This window comes from Seriola dumerili, unplaced genomic scaffold (assembly GCF_002260705.1).
Source record: "Seriola dumerili isolate Sdu_G_001 unplaced genomic scaffold, Sdu_1.0 BDQW01000219.1, whole genome shotgun sequence".
NCBI lineage: Eukaryota > Metazoa > Chordata > Actinopteri > Carangiformes > Carangidae > Seriola > Seriola dumerili.
This window is the reverse complement of record NW_019174474.1, coordinates 6940131-6955689: the sequence shown is the minus strand read 5'-3', so window position 1 is coordinate 6955689 and position 15559 is coordinate 6940131. Positions and strand designations below refer to the sequence as shown.

The window sequence follows — 15559 nt, the reverse complement described above, 5'->3', positions numbered from 1 at the left end:
AGGTTCCTGCCGGAAGGAACATTCCATTCATTAAGAGATATTTGGGCTACATAACTCATTTTCCGTTGACACCTTTACAACCAAAGGCAGACATTCAGTCTATAATGGTATACAGAAGGCATAAAATTATTCGCAATTACTCCTTTATATTTACAGCTTTCTGAACTAGGTTTAATCTTCTTTGTGACACAGAAGTCATAAATTTGCATGACAAGGCAATATACTTAATTTAAACAAGTAAAGTAACTGTTCTGCTATCAATGGGGGTTTTCCTTCCATGTGGTCAAGCCCATCGAAGAATATTTTTGTGATGTTTTTGTGATTTTTGATACAGTCTAAAGCGGTCAGAGATAACAAATAGAGATTTAAAAGGCATGGTCACACTGTTAGGGAAAGGTTATATCAGCAAAAACACCATAAGGCAGTTCTCTCACTCATTGTTTTGCAATGCTGAATTGATATACCAGAGCTAATACTGCATTTTCCGCTCATTCTGTTTCAAGGTCATGTATTCAGTAAGTACGAGCAGTGAGAGGCACTGGGGATTACCTGTTGTTCAAGAGGAAGAAAAGAAATGCAGCGGGACTAGGACAGAAGCCTGTTTTCTGGCCTAGTAATAGTGCATATATCAATTTTAAATCACAACATCTTGGCATGCTTTTAGAGAAAGTTCAGAGCTTAATAATGTGTGTTTAATAATCTATTCCAACTGAAGAAAGCCACAAACAGCTGTTGTGTGTTTCCTGCTTTGTGATTCCTTTTCAATTGTTTCCTCTTCAGAAGGTCTTGTTTTAGAGCTGTGATTGTAATTTGTGGGACAAATACAAAATTTATTTTAGTTTTGCATATGTTTGCAAAGCCGCATGCCTTTCAACAAATAAGATTTTATAGTTTAAGGAATGTTTGGCCTAGAAAGTTGAAAGATGAAAGTGAAACATTTGCAGCAGTATTCGTTGAGAATAGAGTATTGTATTCTTTAATTTATCTGAATAGGGAAATTGATAACATGTGATGCCGGTTTTTAAAAGAAAAAATAACATTTAATATTTTGATACACTAGAGATTTAGTACTTTTGGCCGACACATGATTCAGCATTAAAAGTTTTGTTAACCCCATAGCAAATGTCTTGTTGAGACCGGTGATAGTTGCCACATGGATAATTTCCCTTTCTTTTGTTTAGGAAACAGCATGACCTTTTATGAAAGACTGTTTCAGTTGATAAAAATTTATTACTGGAGCAATTACAACCTTTCCCTTCTACCACTTCTTCCTCGTCATAACTCAAACACCTGCTGTAACGTGTTGTATATTTTTGAAGATAGCATCCTAAATTAACTGTAATGTAAATACTGTTCTCATACTTAAAAAGTTTTTTTTTTATCAGAATAGATAAGGACCTAAAGGCCATCTAAAATGTCAGTGTATGCTGTTGTGTGTGGCTGTTCAGAGACACTTATCAAGTGTAGTCAGTCTTTACTATGTTTTGTCTAAGCACACAGTGGCACATATGAATTTCATGTTCTTGAAAAAAATACTGAACATTTTTCCTTAGATATATTATTTTTTATTTATTCATTGTTTTACTTTCCGTCCAGTTATTCGAACATTTTTTCCAATAAACGCAATTACTTTGGAATTTCTGACCGGATGCTGTATTATTTCTATTTCCTGGATTTCTTGGCACGAGCGAACTTTTGACGATGAGGACTAGGGGATGAGTCACTCGGTTGTCCGTCGTACGAAGATCGACTGCCATATCACTTGTAAGTTGTTTTCAACTCGTTTTTTGTTTCTTCAGAGTAATGTGAAACTGAAATGTTTTTGGACATTGACAAAGGATGCAACAAGTGCTGGAAAGTGAGCTCGGAGCGCTGCACCTGCAGGGTGATGTCTGGCTAACGATGAACTGAGATACAAAACTTTGCTCCCTGACTTTGTTGTGTAAGTTTCGCACAAGGTTATGGACGAACCTGCTGTCAGTGAATTTAATTTGCTTGGTTTCTACTATGTAGTTGTTTTACTGCCAATATGGTTAATTGTAGTCGACAAATTTAGCTTTAAGATCAAAGTCTGTTCAAAAGTCAACTAACGTCGTGCTAACTTAAAGCTCTGCTAAGTTACAGCTATTAACTGTTATTTTAATAGGTTGGTGTTTTTTTTTTGTTTTTTTTATAAGATACTAATATCAAAATAAAGTTAAGATAAATGAAACAGTAATGGTCCATCACAGCATGGTCATCAGCCACAACAATACTAATTATCATCGTCATCAATATCTTCATCATCAGCATTAGCTAATGTAAATGAGTTAGCAAATTTGCATTTTCAGTGAAATTAGCTCATTGGCAGTGCAAAGATGGAGAAAACCTTTGTTGTGCTAAATGAAAAGATGGATTAGTAATATTCGAGGAAATTGCTAGTTTACTGATTTGTCATGGTGTGGCATTATAAAACATTTTGATGCTTTGGTGCTGCAATGAACCATTATTGTCACTACTGATTAATCTGCTAATTGTTTATTTTAATTAATTGATTAATTGATCCTCACAAATGAGAGGCTTGAGTCAGAGTGGCATGTTTGGTTGAAAAATGATTGAAACGACTAATACACAATGACTTATTGTTTTTCTGTGGATTGACTAATAGACTGGCTTATTGTTTGAGCTGTACTTATTGAACATTTCTCCTTAGATATATTGTCTTTATTTCTTTACCTACTTATCTTCTTATTAATTTCCCCTTTTTTCCACATAAAACCTGAATAATCTGAAGATATACTGCTCTACCCAAAAACACCCCAGACAGCATCCTTTGGGTGGGTTGCAGTAATTTCTATACCACACATGTGCTCACTGCACATACAATATAGCGTTATGTTTATCACTTTTCCCTGTGTACATGTCTGCCAAGCTGTTCTGTTGTTCAGTTTTTTGGCATGACATAATATGTGTTTGTCTCTTCCTAATCTTGTTTCTTGTACTTCCTCCTCTTCTCGTCTTATGTTGGTACCTTTTCTCTCTTACTTCCCTCTTTTTTTTAATGTGGTGTTGTTTTCTTCCCTTTTCTTTATCTTTCCCACTTCACCATAAGTGAATGGCTCAACCTTGTAAATGGTTGTTGTGGCCTCTTCATGTCTCTGCTATAACCATTTCATGCATATTTTATGTATGTTTTAAAATATGGAAGTTGTAATTGTTTTGCAATTAGCGTGTGGTCTTCCCCGTCTGATTCGTGTCTGGAGTTATCCTTGATGGATTTTATCAGATAAATGTTTGCAGGAGAAAGTCTGAGGGTGAGGCTGAGATATGATGCTGTTTTGCACCATTTTTGTTTCAGTTATCTTCAACAAATTCTCTCTTTGTCCATTCCGACTTATTATTAACACCAAACTCTTAAAATATGATATATCAAGGCAAATTTAGATTAAACAACCAAATATTACTGAGTCTGTGAATTGATTTATGCTTAGTGCTGCAGTCGAAAATGATTTAGTATTTTCCTCCAGTATTTTCCCATTATAAATTTGCAGCTCACTCTTTTCATAATACTGGGATAAAATGGAAAGTGGGACAAAAAGTTGACAGTCAAGTGTTTAGCAGCTTGACCTCTTTGTCCCCTCCACACAATGAAATCCGTACATGGTGACTCATCTGTCCAGCTGCTCAACACCAGAGAGCAGAAACGCTTGTCTACCAGCTGAGAATCTCACACACCCCCATACCCAATCTTCATCTGGCAGACACTAAATCATTGCAGCACCAGCCCCCTTCCCACCCCTTCTACTAAAGTATCTTCTTTCGGGAACACTGGGATAGTTTATCTTCACTATAGCTGAAACTTGCATGGGTAGGATACTTAGATTGTGCCGTTATTATAGCCGTCAGATCTGCTTATTGAATTTATGCTCCTCACATCTCAGGCTAATTTATTCACCATCATCTGATGTGAACTGTGGGAGAAGGATCCTGTATCTATGACTTCATATATGTTACCAAGTGTTTAATCACATATTTGTTTTAGCATCATCAAAATGTAAATATAGCCCAACAAGCAATGCTTTGTTTTTTTGTTTTTTTTTACTTCAAATGCACATTATAGATTTTTGTTAGCAGAATGTATAAGAAAGTGAAAAAAGTTGCATAAAACTGTAAATTATTGTTCTAAAAAACTAAAAAGCTAACTGCTTTAGGTGACATCTCCAGGTTGCATTGTCAATCTGCAAAAAATATTGCAAGAATCTGCAGTAAGCCTGGAGCCAGAATGTGCCTATTATCTACTGACAAGCTGATACAGGATTGTTAATCCTCAGGTAGTCCTCTCTGTTACCCCCTTTTTTTTTTTTTTTTTTTTTTTTAAACAAAATCAATGGGCAGAGTCTTAGACTTGTCATTGCTGTCCATGCTCTGGATGCTATCGGCTTTGTCACCTTCCCTTGCCGTGGCTCATCAGTTATCCTGTCACATTCACACTGTAGAGAGGTAATTTAGCCCCCTTTTTACTTGGTAAATGCTTTCCTGAGAATGAGACCTGCCTGCCACCACTGAAGTAGGGTAATTTTCTGGCGCTGAGGCGATGTATTACAAGGGAGATGATTGTGTTCAAGTGTACAGTACATTGCTGAGAAAGTGATAGATGTGTGATTTCAGTCTGAGTAATAAAACTGCTTCCTAACATTTGTAGACCACATTCTCTCTCTGTTCTGTCGGGAATTTACGCCAGAGGGCTTCACTATAATTTAGTTTATCACCCTGGGCAGATGCCAGTGTGCATAGTAAAAACATGATACACTTTACACTCAGGGGGATTTTGATTTTGAAGTCTTTGTTTTGTGCAGTAGGCTAAAGCTAAAACATGTACAAATAGTTAAAATGAATGTTTTTGTCTTGTCGAGGATGCAGGGTAAAACAACTTAATGAATTTATAATACAGGACGCCTATTTCTGCTGTAAGATAACACTAGCCTGCAGCCCAAGGGTAGTACGATGATTTTAGTGTGACAAGATTAATATGGGATGCAATCCTCTCTTCAGTGGTCTGCTGATATTGAATCAACCTGAAAAGAGATTTATGCATCGCTGATTTTTGCAGATGATGGAGCTCTGCTGGCTTCATTGGGCTGACTTCCACTGTGCACCAGAGTTGTTTATAGGCGAATATAAAATGTTTGGAGTCAGGATCAGCGTCTCATAGTCTAAAGCTGCGGTAGTCTTTTGGAAAACAGTGGGTGGGCCCCTTTGGGTTGTAACTTGTGACTAAATGAAGGCGTCTCTAGGTCCTGTCTTTAGAGATGGTAAGATGGAGCCTTTAATTAACAGACGTCACACCATCTCCAGTGAAGTAGAAAGCTCACTGTTAGCACTCTTAGCCCCCTGGACAATCATTTTATTTTGTTTACATAGACATGCTGAACCTGCATTGTACTTGGCATTGTCCATGCTCTGCCATTTACACCAGTTTGCTGAGAGGTTTTCTCTCCCGTCTGATTTATGTTTCACTTCAACCATTTTTCTCTGCTTTAACAACACAAGACCCACAAGTTTGTGCTGGCCTCTGCATTTGCAGGTTGAGATAGGATTGCAGCAGCATTCTGATAATAATGCAGACAATATCCGAATAAGGAATAGAAAACCAAAAAAACAAATGGACAGGTTAGACAAAAGTAAGAGAAGCCTGCTTGGTCATTTCAGAAATAAAAATGATGATTTATTGAGTCTTAATGTTGTCTTACACCTGCTAAAATTGATACTGTGTCTTTCTAATTTTCCCACCCGAGCAGTCTTCTCTGAATGATACCAGAGCAGCATGACGGATCCAATGATAGTACATCTGCCATTTCTACATCAAACCGGAGACAACACTGCTAATCCATATGGTTTTTCAACTGTAATATAGCCACACCCTTGTGCCAACTTTAGTCCCACCTTGGTCTGTTGTATTTACAGTTGCAAAACTTAACGAGATGGCATGCAGCAAGAAGTTAACGCTCTTTAATATGACTTGTATAACTTTGATATATTCTAAATTCCACAAAGAGTATCATGAGCTGATGATATATGTACACTAAAAAACACTTGAGGGTGTACTGGTGACTCCTTATTGATTTCACCTAATAGATCCACCTCAGTGATGAAATAGAAATTGGGACAAAAGTGAGGAGGCAACTTTTTAAAGTGCTGTTGGTCGTGTATTGATGGTCGACACTATATGCGTCGAACAGAGTGTAGGAAGGAACTCTTAATGTTGTGTACACTCTAATAAATGGCCTAATATGGAAGTAGACAGGTGCTGTTCGAGTGTGCCAGCCAGAGATAGAGCTGTACCATTAGTGTCACACTGTGCTGCTCAACGTTTTTTCCTCTTAGCAATCTACTCGGTGTGGAGATGGGACTGAGGAGGAAAGATGAGGTGGAAATAGTTTGTGCAACCATTCATAGGATGGAGTTTAGCCCGGTGATCTGTTTCCTGCCTCCGTAACTCAACTCAAATTCACCAATCGCAATCTACTTTACCTCACTTATTTTTCTCTGTTCTTTTTTTTCATAGTAGCCTCTTTATTTTTTCCCTTCTTCATCACCCTCTACCCCCCAATACTTTACTTTTTTTTCTCTTCCCTTCTCACTCTGTGCATAGGGAGTGGTGTTTGGGCAGTCATGTGACTTTTTGTCTGAACACAATTGCCGGTGTTTGCCATTGGCCGATTTCCTTTGAAAGAGCGTTGGTTTCCCGGGTGACGGGGAATGGCGGCACCACTTCACTTTTCTCTGCAGCTGCCCCCGCCCTCCCCTTCAGCATTGCTCTGAGCCGGTCTCTCTCAGTCACTCTGTCTCTTCCACAGGCTGTGGTGGATCAGGTGGCCCGTGAGCACGACACACAGTGACAGTGACAGGGCTGTCTCGCTCTTCCTCCTCTCCCTCTTCTCCTTTTTCATCAGGCAGACAGTCACAGAGACCATTACACTGCAGGAGGTGAGTGAAACAATGGCCTTGTTTGTTGAGTTTTAAGTGTTTTTTTTTCATTGAGTTTACACTTTTTTTTAAGTTTCTTTTTTAGTTGAACACATGGCTGAACTCATTTTCAATCCTGCAAAAGCCGGGACAGTTTAGTCATTGATTAAATAGTGACTAATGGTTTAGAAGTTGAATGTAAGTTAGTCATTGTTTATTTGACAGATGCTCCTATCAGCTGTATTAGTCACCATGGTAACATCATTCAACATGTTAAGGAAAATGCTTAGCACTTTGACAATACGCGATAACTGATGATGAATCATTCATTCATCTTTTTTTCCAGCAGTGTGTTAGTTTGCTGTGATGTCTGCTAACTTGATTGTGTGTGTCTTGGACATATTTTATATAGTTGTTACAATATGATACTGAGCGTACACAATCATGGTTGGCTTGGCATAGCTTTTAAATGTCCAATAGGATAAACGATGACTAAAACCATGTGGGGATAACACAGTCAAGATGAGCCAAAGTTATTTCTCTGCTGTAATGAGAGCTGTACAGAAGGCTTAGTTCTTTTTTATGTTCCATGAAAGATTCAACAGCTGTGTGCGCTCGCTGCTCCACTCGGCTCGTCATGGCACAAACACAATATGGGTTGTGTTTGCGAAGCAGGCCAGTTTTTGTGAGGATTTCCCGGCACAGTTACCGTCGTGAAGTGGCGGCCTTCAGAGCTCCCCTTCTTGGGCTCCACCAACCAGGTGGTAGCTTCTGTGTTTGGTCACCAGGGCAACACTGAAAACTGGGCCCCTGCCCCTCCCTCAGGTGCACTTTATTTGATGACCTGGAGGATCCTCTGCACATACACACTCACACAAACACACGCAAACACACACAAGCATCTGTTTGCTGACACTTGACCCCTCACATAGACAAGGGACAGATGAAAGAATAGTTTTCCTTTGTGAGAATAATGTTGTTATACATGTTGGGCTGTTGAGGTTCACTGATATTTTTTGACTTTATTAGAGAATGTAAATATTGAGAAAAGCACTGACTAGAAGTAGTCCCTATATGTATACGGTTCTTCTCCAGGTTAGCCTCACCTCAGGCTATACTCTGTCTCTGTGTAAACAATCAAGCCATTTATGTCTGGCTGTTGACCTTAGACCACCTCAAGCAGGTGAAGAGTCTGGAGTCTCAGAGAAAGCCCACATGTTGTATAAGAACTTTTATTTGATTTCACAAAGTGGGCCATTTACCGTTTCATGTCTGTCGTTAACTGCAGGCAAGCAGGTTAGATTTAAGGCTGCGCAGTCAGGTGGTGTGGAAATCAAACATTTTTTTTTTTATCAATATGATGTTTTAGACATATCAGTTGCTTGTCTGTATTGAGTGGCTTAATAATCATAAAATTCGCCGGAAGCAGGGCTGGAGTGAGTGTCACTGATCTACCGCCTGGTAACGCGTCGCTGATGCAACCAGGAGGAAACCGGCGCTGAGGCCTTGTTGTTGTTTCTGACAGGCTGCGATGATGTCACCACTGCTGACCCGACAATCCTCACATTCCTGCTGATAGGGTTTTATGTAGACGTGGAGGAGAATATGTGGGAGATATGTGGGAGAGATGCGCAGGCTTGCACACATATGGCCTTTGTCTAAGCACTGATTAGTAATCTGGTATATCCGCACACACACACACACACACTCTCACACTCTCACACACACACACACACACACACACACACACACACACACACACACACACACACACATAATGTCATTAATTCAGTGTCACGTACATGCCCACTCCAGCACACATTCAAACCCTCTACCATCAGGATAAAGATGGCGATGGCAGTCTCACCAGCCTTGTTAAAATTCAACAGGTCTTTAAGTGTCTGTACTTGAAGTTCTGGTGAATCAGTTTTGCATATGTCCTCTGCTTCAAGCTAAAATGTGTGTCGTTAGAATGGTATGATTAGAGAGACTCCGTAATGCACCGGTGTCATCATGTCTTTGTGTGTGTGTGTGTGTGCACATGCGTGCATACATCTCTGTTTGTGTGTGTACTTTTAGAGCATGATTGCGGCTACAAAAGATTTTCTTACTGTAACACAGCTACAGCTTTCCTTTGATCCAGTAAAGCCACAGAAGGAAAGAGATGACAGGCCTGGTGCAGTGAAAGCTTTTAAATGCTGTTGTTCCTGCAGGTGTTTGGATAGTCCTTTCCCCCCCAGACACTCAGTGGAATAGACCAGCATTGTAAACAATGTTTTAAATAAATGGACAGAGAAGTGAGGTTGACATCTTAGGCTATACGGAGGACAAATAGAGAAGCGTTTAGCCTTGACAAACAGATGTGAGAAAACATTTTTAGACAAACAAGTAGCAGCCTGGAGCGTGTAGAAAGAGGTGTAGACAGACAGACTGGGCGTCAGTGAGAACATCCGGGGGGGCCTCTCCCTCTCTTGCTCTGTGTGGGGCTTACAAAGCTTTTGTTCACCTCTGACCCCTGACCTGCACCCACCTGATAGCTCCCCTGTCACTAACCCGCATTTCCTGTCCATCGAGCACACACCCCCACCCCCCAGCAGTTGCACCCCACATACAGGCCAATATTTTGCTTTGCCCTACTCTCTCTTTGTCTTGTCAGTCTGTCTGTCGGGTCCTCACTCTGTCCCGAGAAATCCTGAGGCTTGTACGGAGGAGGGGGTCTCTGCCACAAAGATCGTGTTGACTGCACTTTGACTTTCTTTTGTTCCCCGACCCACTTGCACTCCCTACATGGGAGAGAAACAGAGAGAAATGATGAGGTTTAAGTGGAGGTCAGGTTCACCGGCGTCAGCATCCCATACAACTGAAACCATGAGGAAAAGTTGAGTTGAGTCACAGCTTTCTCCCTGTACTAATCAGGCTGGCTGTAGCCTGCTTCCATTTACTGATAGGAACAGTGCCGAGCAACACAGTGTGATACTAATGGTACAGCTTTATCTCTAGAGACAGAGAGCGACTATACATCTAGAGGCAGGATGGAAACAGACTGGCTTAGCTAGAAGGGATGAAGGAGACAGTTCGAGGCACTAGTTAGCTACTTCCAACAGGACCACTTGAAAGCAATGACGGATAATGCCGCAGCTTATGATCTAGGTCCAAATTTATTTCACCTCTGAAAATAGCTGTTCATATAGCTCCTCAAAAATAAAACACAAGGCCACGTTAGAGGTAGCAGTGTTTTTTTTTGTTTTGTTTTGTTTTTGAATGATGGTAGCTTCGTCCTGAGCCAGTCTGGACTGGTTCTGAATAAAGAGGGAGAAAAAGAGACGATGGAGAAACGGTGCAGGAGTGCGGCCAAAGTCCTGACAACTTGGAAGCTGCTAAAAACCAACTGGGATTCTCTTATGTACTTTGCTAGTTCGACCTGAAAGGAGTGTTCAGAAAGAAAAATAAGGCTGTATGTTTTTTTTTTTTTTCTGGCTTCTCTTTTATCCCATGTTTGGAGGAATACAGAGTTTGTTTACCAGCTGTGTATATGTTGATCCAGTTGAACCTCTCTTCCTGTCATTTTCACTTTGTACTCTCCTGTCATCCCTTTGTCCTCAGCTTCACCTTGGAGATGCATTTTCAATACAGCTGTTGTTATTTGTAAAGAGATGATATAGTGACATTCGTTTGCTTCCAAAACATGAATCATCTTCTGAGCCACGTTTCTGGGAAGAAAACAAAAGTCTTTGTCTGTTCTTGGTGTGGGATGTGCTATATTTATGATTCAGCAGTGCAATTACCTTCGCTGGCGAAAGCCATCTCGCCTGTCATAATGATACACAAGGCATAGCTACACTACTGGAGCAACAGCATTGGCCTGACCATAATGAGACAGCAATGCTATACTTAGGCGTGTTTGTCACAAACACGACATTACTACCTTACGTTGCTTGCCATGAAAATGAAAACCGATGTCAACAAAAGTTCAGGATTTTGTAACTTGTTTTGGTTTCTGAAAATAGAGCTATCGTAATCTGCTCTCATTCCATTCACCGCCCAGGCTTTAGTCTTGACCGACCTGTTGTCCACCTGTTGAAGGCTGTTTTTAGTGAAAGGCTGAATAAACGGGGAGAAGAAGGGGTGGGGGTTTCAACGGGGAAGACATGAAGGGGTGAGCCGTAGCGGCAACTTAATGCTATTCATTCACGGTGAATAATGGCCAACAAAGACACTATCAGCATGTATTCCCCTCTCTCTGCTCCCCTCCACAGAACCTATTGAACTGCTGCCAGACCCAGCCAGTCTATTTCTCAGCCTGAGAGCCATCTTCTTGTCTCCTCGGAGCTGAGTTATAGCTGGCTTGCCACTCTTTGGACAGATTTATGCCTGCTATCACTTGTTGAGTATTAACTTGGTAGTAGGTGGTGATTGAAAGTATTCAAATAGCTGTGTAGACCATGGAGCTGAGTGCATTTCCAGCCTTTGTGCAGTGAGCAATAAGTGGTAAATAAGAACAAAATGGGGAAGGATTTCCTCTGAAAGCGCAGGTTTTAAAGGTTTTAAGGCCATGTCTTTGTTTTCTTCAGCTTCTTTGCTGAATGCGGAGGGAGGGTTGGAGGAGGAGGGGGGGGGGGTTGCAAGAATGTTTGAGTCACGCAGAAAAAGAGGGATGATATGTGGGGTTTGACAGGGGAGGGTGGGATGAGGGAGGCACAGCTGTGGGAGGTGCCCTGAGGAATGCCTGGAAGGTGTCATCGAGGTCTGGGAGGCTTTGGGCTGATAATCCTCCACATCACATTACAATACCCTCACCCACCACTCTGATTGTTGTCTTTCTGTCTTCAGAGTCTCAAACCAATAAGGAGGACTCCTTGCCTGTTAACATTTGCCTGGTCATCTCTTACAAAAAAGCTCTTCAGTGAACATGGTGTGGGTCTGATGATGGACATGCACATGATCCCACTGAAGGGTAATAGCCTGTCGGGATCCATAAAGTGTATTTACTTCTCTGCTGCTTTTAAAATGTCACTCCTCCTTGGCACCTCAGCCTTTTCTCAGTGTGGCCTCTGGTACCTAAGCAATGCCTCAGGAGGCCCCCCCCCCCCACACTTTTATTCTAGAGTGTGGTTTAAGTGATTTGTCAGACAACACAACTCTTAGATGTGCCAAAAGCTTTGCTTTATAGACAGAACAGTGAAACAGTTCACATAGATGTGAACTGACTCTCTGTGGGCCTCTGTGACTCAGCTGGCTAAAAGCTACAGCATTCTTCGCTGTGGTCTTTTGTTTGCATGATTTAACTCATCAAATTAATGCAATTAATCCAAGACATCTATTTTTGGAACATCTGCTTTATACAATGTGCTCTCTGGTTATTAGGCGCTGTGACTGCATGTCCTCATTAGTCTAGTTCAGAATACAATCTGCTGTCAGATAAAGGCAAAGTAAACACATGGATAATGTAGGTATTGTCAATGGCCTGCTGCTGCTGAATCATGAGTTGCATGACTACAATGGTTTTATGCAGTAGGGAGAAAAATATATTTATTAATATTTTGTAAAGCTACAATTGAAATCTTATTTTCTTTTTTCTTTTGTATGACTGTTTCCTTTGACATTTTAAATTCCCGTCCTGTGCTTTTTTGTTACACAGTTGTAACACATTTTGTGTCAATCATTTGTAAGTATTAGTTAGTATTTATCTACTGTCCTTGGGTCACGCTAGGAAAATTGGCTAACAAATGAAAGCACCAGTCAGATGTTCAAAAATTCCAGATCCAAATTGAACAGAAAGAGGTGCAAAAGTATAAAAAGTAAGATTCAAGCTGATATGTTGGTCGATATTGCCTTATCACATATATATCAGTATTGGTCCAGCCATCTTCCTAGGTAATGTGTTAATGTAAAAAAAATGACTATCCACTGATATATCAGTAGATTTATACTCTGGTAATATATCTAGAGCTACACTGCATTCAGAAAGTCTTCACACTCGTTCACATTTCTTTACGTTGCTGCAGCCTTATGCTAAAATCAAAAAAGGTCATTTTTACCTCATCGATCTACGCTTAATCCCTATATGAAAATCTCATAATGAAAAAGTGAAAACAGAATTTTAGAATCTTGTTTCTCACAGTCTGAGAGTCCCTTAGCTTTCACTGAGGAGAGGCCTCTATCTGGCCTCTCCGCCGTACAGCCCAGATCAGTGGAGTGCTGCAGCGATGGTTGTGCTTCTGGAAGTTTCTCCCATCTCGACAGGATCTCTGGAGCTCAGACAGAGTGACCGTCCAAGGCCCTTCTTCCCTGATTTCTCAGTTTGGTCGGGCAGCCAGCTCCAGGAAGAGTCCTGGTTGTTCCACACTTCTTCCATTTAAGAATTATGGAGGCCACTGTGCTCTTGGGAACCTTCAATGCAGCACAAATGTTTTTTGTAGCCTTCAGCAGATCTAGGCCTTGACACAATCCTGTCTCTGAGCTCTGCAGGCAGCTCCTTCCGCCTCATGTCTTGGTTTGAGTGTAGATTGATGAGGGGAATTTTTTTTTTTTAGTGTAAGGCCGTAACATAACATACTGTGAAAAAAGTGAAGGGGTCTGAGGACTTTCTCAATGCAGTGTTAATGATTCTGTTTTTTTAGGATGCCACAAGGGACAACACAGCCTGACTTCCACTTGAATTTACATTTCAGACTTCTGCTTGGTATCATGTCCAGTCTTTAGTTTCAGGTTTGGGGGGATGGGGGGGTAAAGGAGGAATGCAGAAGAGGCTACTAATGATTCAGATTTAGTTTGAGGGAGATGTGAGGATGGAGAGCAGGATCTTGTTCATGCTGAGGGGCCTCCTGCGTTTTCTTCCTGACCCATTGGTCACGCATGTCTTGGCTCTGTGATTGTGTGTGGGAGGTGGCTGTGGAGATAAGAACACAATGCACTGTTTCATAAATGAGTGTTCAATAGTTTCTATAATTGATTAGGCGTTTCTTTTCTACATGTTGCTCTCTAGTCCAGAGTGGTCAGATTTAGGGTGCTCCGATCTCTCATTTTCCCACAGGGCGTTGTCCAACTCAAACACACACACAAACACTCTCTCTGCAGTTGCACCTGGTTTGTCGGACTATGACCTCATTCCAGGAAAAGGAAGAGACAATCACCTGACGGCCTCATTTGTGTAATCAGCTGTTCATGTTACTGGAGGATGTACGCCTCAGGTTATAGGTTACAGAAACAGACTCACATGCAAATACATGTGCATGCACAGAGTTTCAAGTTTTATTACATTCTTATCTCCGAGTTTTCTTTCAAGCAGTCCTTTGTGTCATTGGAAAATGAAGAATACAAAGAGAATATGTGAGAAAATTGATACGGAGGGAGAATGACAAAGCCGAAAACACGCTTTCAACTACCTGAAAAGGGGGGAGGGACCAGATCTGTCAGCACAGCCAGAAAGGGTGGAGACAGAGAGAGAGAGAGGGAGGGAGAGAGAGAGAGAGAGACTGAGAGGGTGTGTTTCTGTGTGGGTGCGAGACACAGAAGAGAAGGAGGAGGGGTGTAGAGAGCGAGAGAGAGAGAGAACTCTAGCAGTCTCTCAGATCTTGGCTGTGGTGAGGACACCCAGGAGAAGTGCATTCCTGAGGCAGCAAGAAGAGGAGAAGGCAGCAAGATAGAGCAGAGGAGAAGTTGCGACATCCTTTAAATCTCCTCCAGTGACCACATCTGACTGCCTCTGACCTCCGCTGGACTCGCATCCTCCTCACACACACACACACACACACACACACACATACACACTCAACACTCACTCGCTGCCTCACACACCAGCCACACAACTGGCTCTGCTGCTCTGTCAGAATTAAGGATTTCCCTGAGCGAAGGAGAGAGACGGAAAGAAAACAGAGAGAGGAAATTAAAGGCGCTGAAGAGACGGAAAAGATCCTCTCGCTCGGTGAGTGTAAGGGCTTCTTTCACAGATTGTTTGAATGTGTCCATGTCTGTTTGTATAATCGCTGTAACATCAGCGTCGGGAAGTTTCTCTGAAGTCAAACGATCTGTCGGCTTTATGTTGCTGCATGCATGTAAAGAGAGCTATTATTATTTATATGTGTGAGCTTAAGTTTGTGTGTTTTTGTGAGTGTCAGAAACAAAGAGGATCTTGTGTTATGTCTTTGAGGAGGTGAGCTGTGTCTTCACATGTACCTGTTGACACTAGACCCGCCACCCAAGTATTCCTGTATGAGCCATAAGGACTCAAACCTGTTTGGGTGAAACTTCACTCTTTGCACACTCGGGTGTTTTCTTTTTTCTTCTTCTTCTTTTTCTTTTTTACTTCTCTGTGTGTTTTTTTTTTCTTTGTGTTTTGGAGTACTCCCTGTGTGACTCAGAGCTGGTCTACATGTGCATTTTTTGTCTGAAAGCATTTCCCGTGTTAGAGCTGTGAGACAAGTGCAGGCTCTCTCTTACACAGGTCTCCTGTCACAACGGCTGCACCTTTTACCACTGTGGGATTAAAGATTAATTCATGGAGGGCACGGGCAGAGTTCAGCTCACTCACTACGTGTTCCAACTGCATTTAACTGTTAACGTGCTACACATCTCGAATGCCAACACTGTGCAAGTCTAATGCACCAAACCACTC

At 41.4% G+C, this 15559-nt stretch overlaps 1 protein-coding gene across 2 annotated transcripts in view; it reads left to right on the top strand.

Moving 5' to 3' along the window:
* Positions 1 to 1740: 1740 nt before the first annotated feature.
* The window catches only part of LOC111228735 (ras association domain-containing protein 8-like), a 33891-nt gene continuing 20072 nt past the window's right edge, over positions 1741 to 15559 (top strand). The window contains exons 1-2 of one of the 2 annotated variants that reach the window (XM_022754754.1): positions 1741 to 1764; positions 6837 to 6966. The gene's annotated coding sequence lies outside the window, so the exon portion shown is untranslated. Of the gene's footprint in view, positions 1765 to 6836; positions 6967 to 14519; positions 14870 to 15559 lie in introns of those variants that run through there. The other variant, XM_022754756.1, reaches the window with a different exon arrangement.